Source organism: Haliotis rubra, unplaced genomic scaffold, assembly GCF_003918875.1.
Source record: "Haliotis rubra isolate DU_JTF1 unplaced genomic scaffold, ASM391887v1 Scf975, whole genome shotgun sequence".
Taxonomy (NCBI): domain Eukaryota; kingdom Metazoa; phylum Mollusca; class Gastropoda; order Lepetellida; family Haliotidae; genus Haliotis; species Haliotis rubra.
In genome coordinates, this window is record NW_025767718.1 from 134297 (window position 1) to 140798 (window position 6502).

A 6502-nucleotide genomic window follows, 5' to 3' on the forward strand; every position below is an offset into this window, starting at 1 on the left:
CAGAGTGTGAGGCCATATAGTGTCACTCTCTCCCCAACAGGTTACGAATATATTCCCACTTTGACAAAACAACATAATGTAAACAGAATTTGAGAAATAAACCACAAAGCGTTCGTAATGTTACGACCTATCGTAACTCCATAAATTATCATAGGGTTAGGAATGTCGTAGTGCTAAGAACGCTTTGTGGATAAGACCATATTCAATTTATTCATACTATGTGAATGACCCTTGCGTGATGCATATGGAATACGACCAGTGCCTCTGCAACATGGGCGCCCCTCAACGTCGTAACGTAATCTGTACAAAATATGGCACATGGGAGGCTGGCCTTAAGCCTCTGAAAATATGTAATTTTGAAAAAAAACAGAACTCTCCACTAAATTATCCCTTGTGAGCAACGGGATCCTGAACATAGAGAAAATCGAAACTTGCTTCACCTATGTCACAGTGGTAGGGCAAATAAAACAGGTGGATCGAGAGGGGAGTGTAGGGTGCAGAACTGCGCAACCCCAATATTATTATGCAACAACTGAAACCCTCGTGAAAATAGAGTGTGCACCCCATTTCTCAAGAATAAGCACCCCCTCCCCATTTCTCAAAAAGCTGTATCTGCCTTAAAGGGTCAGTACATATATGTACTTCCAACAGCTGTTTAATCGTTTATGTCAAAGGGAGATCACTCTTTCCATCTTAGTGTCGGACAATGACAGGCCACATCACATTTGACCAAGCTTCCGTGCTGTGAGACGACAATACTTTTGATTTGCGAATGGAGAAAACGATCGTTAATTACAGTCAGTGATAGTTATGATTAGTATAGTTGTGCGTCTTCGTTTGTGGTGTTCATGTCCGTGTGCTTATTAATCCTCTGTGGGTTGTGGGAGGTCTGAAGGTAGCGAGTATGGCCATTTGTGACAACGGTTGTATGTCAAAGGGAGATAACTCCTTCCTTCTTAGTATCGCCCAGTGCAACATTACATTCCGTGAGGCAAGAAGGCCCAGGAAAGGAAATACATGTAAGTTGATTTTAGTTTTACGCCACACTCAGCAATATTACAGCAATATGTTGGCTGTCTGCAAATAATCGAATCTGGACCAGACAATCCAGTGATCAACAAGGGAAATAAGATACCTTAACATCAAATAATGCGGTATAGTCAAATGAAGCCAAATATAATTACTCATCAACCCCACAGTTTCAATCATATTTTGAGAAGCGCATCGTTTTCGAATATGCTATTGAGATGGACATATTCAGGTACATATATACTCAGTCTTGAGTAAATAGCGCCGCAATTTGATGAGCATATTTGCATCCCTTTGTGTACACCTGTCATGATGTTCCGGTTTGTCAGCACCTTACCTTATCCATTTTGACTATAAATTCTGAAGATCCAAAATAGCTAAATGATGATCACTATCAGCCTATTTGGTCCTTTTGTGTGAATTTGTGGCAATGCATATGACAAGTGGGAGAGTATTCGATTCTTAACTGTATCACACACCTGTTGCATCACTTTGCCATGTATTGATCCAAGTGTACATGGATACTCGTGCACAGCAGTAATGCTTGCAGATCATCGATTTTTCTCATAACAAAGCCCACAGGCCCCGTAAATGCGCTCAGTCTTGGATAAGTAGCGCACACGTCGTCTACTGCACGGTAATGTGATGCATATATATATTTGCACCCCTTTGTCTGCTTAACACCTGTAGTTCCACCTTCGCTTTGATGATGTTCCGGTATGTCAGCACCGTACCCGTGCCCCCCGGGTTTCAGTGGTAATCACTTGAGCGACAGTCATTCCACATCCCACATCCAGATGTTACTGATTGTTCAATGCGACAATAAACAAACACATGCATTGGAATATTGGACAAGCTGTGGGAAGGCTGTAGATTGGCAACGTCATGACATAACGTTGTCACAACGTTAACGTTAGCATCACGTCATTCTATAACGTCATGTCACATTGAGATGACGATGTTGCAAATTTACGTTATGCTTTGGGTTTCTCACAACGTTATAACAACGTTTCTTATAACTTCTCACGATAGAGTTTTCTATAAAACTTTTCATTTTGAGATTCTTTCTTCACTATGCAGCTACAACTTCAGAAAACACACAACCAAATTGACGAATAAACAATGAAGTAAATTTCTGCTTTGTTTTGTATGTACTGTTCACTACTGGGAAAACTATATACAAAAAGCTTCCATCTGTGATACTTGTGACAGGTGCAGTCAAACATTAACACACAGAACCCACAACCTGGAAGTGTAAACCTTGCGAGCAGTAGAAGCCAGTCAGGTTTACTTGGGTTGTTTGATCCATTCCGTTGCTGATCACAACGCATGAAGGGATTTCTGAAAACAGAGATATGCACATTACGGTGAGTCAGGTTGAGTGAGCGAGAACGTAGCATGACACCAGCAATATTTCAGCCACATCGTGACGAAAGAATGTCTGCAAGAGTTCGACTTCCGAGCAATAGAATCAACGCAGATTTACTTTGGTTGTCTGATGCACTACATCACCGATAACAATGCACGAAGTGAGTCCTACAACAACAGTACACACAAATTACGGGGAGCCAGTGGGTGAGTGAGCGACAATTTAGCGTCACACCGACAATATTTTATCCATATCGTGACGCAAGGATGCCTGAAACAGTACGACATCCGAGCAGTGGAAACCACTCAGGTTCACTTTGGTTGTCTGATTGATATCATCACTTATCACAACGCATGAATGGAATCCTGCAAACAACAATACACGCAAATTACGGTTAGTGAGTGAGTTGGTCAGTGAACGAGCGACAACTAATGTCCCACCAGCAATATCTCAGCTACACCGTGACACAACAATGTCTGGAAGTAGGCCACTCAGATTTACTTCGGTTCTCTGATACACTACATCACTCATCACAATGGATGAAGGGAGTTCTACAAACAGAGATACACACATAACGGGGAGTCAGGGAGTACTTGACAGCTATCATTTAGCGTCACACCAGCAATATTTCAGCTACACCGTGACGCAAGAATGCCTGCAAGAGTTCGACTTCCGAGTTGTAGAAACCACTCAGACTTACTTCGGTTCTCTGATGCACTACATCACTGATCACAATGCATGAAGGGAGTTCTACAAACATAGTTACACACAATACCGTAAGTCAGTGGGTGAGTGCTTGACAGTGTGAGAGACAATTCAACATCACACCGGCAATATGCCAGGCCTAATGTGACGAGATAATGTTTACCGTTTACTAAAAAACATATGTAAATTGTATATGTAAAGTCGATTGCTTACATCCTGCCGTTGTATAGTCGATTGCTTACTATTACTTACATCCTGCCGTCGTATAGTCGATTGCTTACAGGGGCGGTGGGGTAGCCTAATTGTTAAAGCGTTGGCTCGTCACGCCGAAGACCCGGGTTCGAATCCCCACATGGGTACAATGTGTGAAGCCCATTTCTGGTGTCCCCCGCCGTGATGTTGCTGGAATATTGCTAATAGCGGCGTAAAACCAAACTCAGTCAGTCAGTCAGTCGATTGCTTACACCCTGCCGTCGAATAGTCGATTGCTTACATCCTGCCGTCGTATAGTCGATTGCTTACATCCTGCCGTCATATAGTCGATTGCTTACACCCTGCCTTCGTATAGTCGATTGCTTACACCCTGCCGTCGTATAGTCGATTGCTTACATCCTGCCGTCGTATAGACGAATGACTGCCGAGTGCACCGTTAAACAAAACAAAACATGGTGTAAATCAACAGATTGTCTGGTTCAGACTCGATTATTTAGAGTGCGCCGTCATATAGTCAAATGACTGCTGAGCATTCCGTTAAACAAAACAAAACATGGTGTAAATCACCAGATTGTCTGGTCCAGACTCGATTATTTAGAGTCCGCCGTCATATAGTCAAATGACTGCTGAGTGCGCCGTTAAACAAAACAAAACATGGTGTAAATCACCAGATTGTCTGGTTCAGACTCGATTATTTAGAGTCCGCCGTCATATAGTCAAATGACTGCTGAGTGCTCCGTTAAACAAAACAAAACATGGTGTAAATCACCAGATTGTCTGGTCCAGACTCGATTATTTAGAGTCCGCCGTCATATAGTCAAATGACTGCTGAGTGCGCCGTTAAACAAAACAAAACATGGTGTAAATCACCAGATTGTCTGGTCCAGACTCGATTATTTAGAGTCCGCCGTCATATAGTCAAATGACTGCTGAGTGCACCGTTAAACAAAACATAGTGTAAATCACCAGATTATCTTCTCCAGACTCGATTATTTAGAGTCCGCCGTCATATAGTCAAATGACTGCTGAGTGCACCGTTAAACAAAACAAAACATGGTGTAAATCACCAGATTATCTGCTCCAGACTCGATTATTTAGAGTCCGCCGTCATATAGCCGAATGACTGCTGAGTGCGCCGTTAAACAAAACAAAACATGCCAGTGTGTTACCAGTGTACTTAATCACATGTGAGATTAGCATGGGCGAGGGGTGGAACTGTACATCGCCAGTCTCCAGCATCAGATATTTTCACTCTCTGAATGGTCAGACGCTACAGGTGTCATTGAGAGCTGCTGCTGTGTATATAGTGAATGAAGGCTGAGTGCAACGTTTTAACAAAACAAAACTTCCCTGTTTGGCGTGGAAGTAGCCATGCTTGTCTGTTGTGTCAGGTCCATGGACTCAGATTACTTTAGAGATCTGGGCAGGTGAGATCATATAAGTCATGTATGATCAGTGAGTGAGCACCGTTAAACAAAACACTAACATGGACCTATAAATCTGATTATCATCAGAGTCCGCTCCAGAAAAATCTGGTCAACAGCACTCGATTATTTATGTGTCCGCCGTCATATAGTCAAATGACGTTGCTCTCCCCTTACCACAAGCCGTTAAACAAAACAAAACATGGTGTAAATCACCAGATTGTCTGGTCCAGACTCGATTATTTAGAAATGACAAGCTGAGAGGTGTATCTGGAGGTGACATTTGTGCCATATTTTTTCGGTCAACCAATCGATCTTTTATTCAACCAATCGCCTCTGTATGCTATCAAGGAATGACTGCGTATTTTTTTCGGTTAGTGGGGTCATACATACTTCTCAATCAGTCGAGGAAAGTTCGCAGTAAATCCTTATAATAAAATTCAACAACGAGAACAGGTGGTGTCTACAATAGGTGAACTCAAAATTACCATTCTATAAATGGCATGGTTTATAACGGCAGATTCAAACATTGCCTCCCTGAGAACGGGTAGACACATTTGGAAAATACGAATTAGAAATGAACGCACAGACAGGTTTGTGTAATCAAGTCGAACGAGAGAAAAAACGAGGTATTTGTCAGTCAGTGAGTGAATATTGTTTTAAGCCGCTTTTGGCAATATTCCAGCATTATCACGGCGAGGGACACCAGAAATGGGCCGCATACATTGCCCCATGTAGGGGATCGAACCCGGTCTTCACCGTGACGAGCCGACGCTTTTAAGATTAGGCTAACCCACCACCCTTTTTCTTTAGAAAAACATTTACTAACGTACCACAACCTAATTGTTTCAACAGCAACAGGAGCAGGATCTGCCGCTGCATATGCATACTCAGGGCATCTTGATACAGATGAACGATCTGCAAGCAAAGTGATCATGATATTACGAATAGCACATGTATACGGCGATTAAACTAGGAGAGTATACGCTAATGTGGTTGCTAAAACATCAAAACATATACATGTCTCAAACAACTTCAAACCAATTTTTACAAATTGAGTGAGTTAAAATTTATAGTCACAACGGCAGTATTTCAGCTATATCGTGACGAGAGAAAAGTATATTTCAATAACATATATATACTAAGTATGTGAAATATATTTGTATTCAGCTATCTGTTTTATATGGTACTTTATCAGATTTCGTGAGTGGGTGAGTTATGATTTAAAGTCACACCGACAGTATTTCAGCCATATTGTGACTGCAAAAGATATCCATTAATAAAGGCCAATTTAGATAAATTAAAAATCTGACAAAGAAAGACAGTAAATTCACTAGATGTGACAGAATTTTTACTGCGTAACCACAAACATATAGCAAGCTAAACAACAATACTATATAAACAAAATATAGATCGCTATCAACTGAAGGTTGATCACCATACTAGAGACCAATCAGCTATAGTTCGTTCGTATTTGTTGTACACATAACTTAAAAAACAAAACACTGATTTAGGAATGTATCTCTCCTCCGGCTTCAGGATTTATGTTTTCGTGTGACATCGTCTTCTTAAACACACTCAAGACCTCAGTTGCTGGTGCTATGTCTGTGATATACAGGACTGACGATACCACACGCGATGCAATTTATAAAGGAAATGTGTACATTTAATCACATATACTATACATTGCACATACATTAGCTCTTCCAATACTTAGATAATGGTTCATGTTGTCATAATTAATGTACAAATAGAAACGTTT